This window comes from Chanodichthys erythropterus, chromosome 21 (assembly GCF_024489055.1).
Source record: "Chanodichthys erythropterus isolate Z2021 chromosome 21, ASM2448905v1, whole genome shotgun sequence".
NCBI lineage: Eukaryota > Metazoa > Chordata > Actinopteri > Cypriniformes > Xenocyprididae > Chanodichthys > Chanodichthys erythropterus.
In genome coordinates, this window is record NC_090241.1 from 30,436,036 (window position 1) to 30,436,694 (window position 659).

Below are 659 nucleotides of genomic sequence, written 5' to 3' on the forward strand. Positions count from 1 at the left end.
AGACAATAAAATCCTAAAATCCTGACATGAACATCATAAAATCACTAAATGTTACTTGACTATTAGCCTACTTGAGTCACTTTGTTGAGTCTGGAAAGTATGCATTAACATAACACTAGAAATTACAACACCACACATTTGATTCTTTGAGCCTACTGCTGGAATACTGCCTAAAACACCATTATTATTTGAACTAGGACAAAGAAGCCATTACTCATCCACTTTCAGATTTAGGTTTAGGAATTATAAAAGAACAAATGTTTGCATTCAGTTTTTAAACAGTGCTTTACAATGCTCAAACACACATAACTTACAAAATATCCACACAAAACAAAAGTGTTATAGGATTACTAAAAAGATAATATATGCTTTTTACAAGGCGAGTTCTCAGAATGGTATCACAGCAAGCCGATGGATAAATGTGCATTAAAGCTGTCTCTGTTTTGTCTTAATTTACACTTCAAAAGACTTAGAAACATACAATTTGATCTACTCTGAATAAAGACACTAAACTCCATAATTACAACACAGCTCAGGGGAATGAAGAAAACAGAATAGAGTGGAACAGTGAGTGGCAGAGAGTGAAAGAGAGAGGGGGAAGGGCCACACTTGGATCTATAAGAGCACAGGCGCTGGCTTTATCCCTCGTGTGACAAACT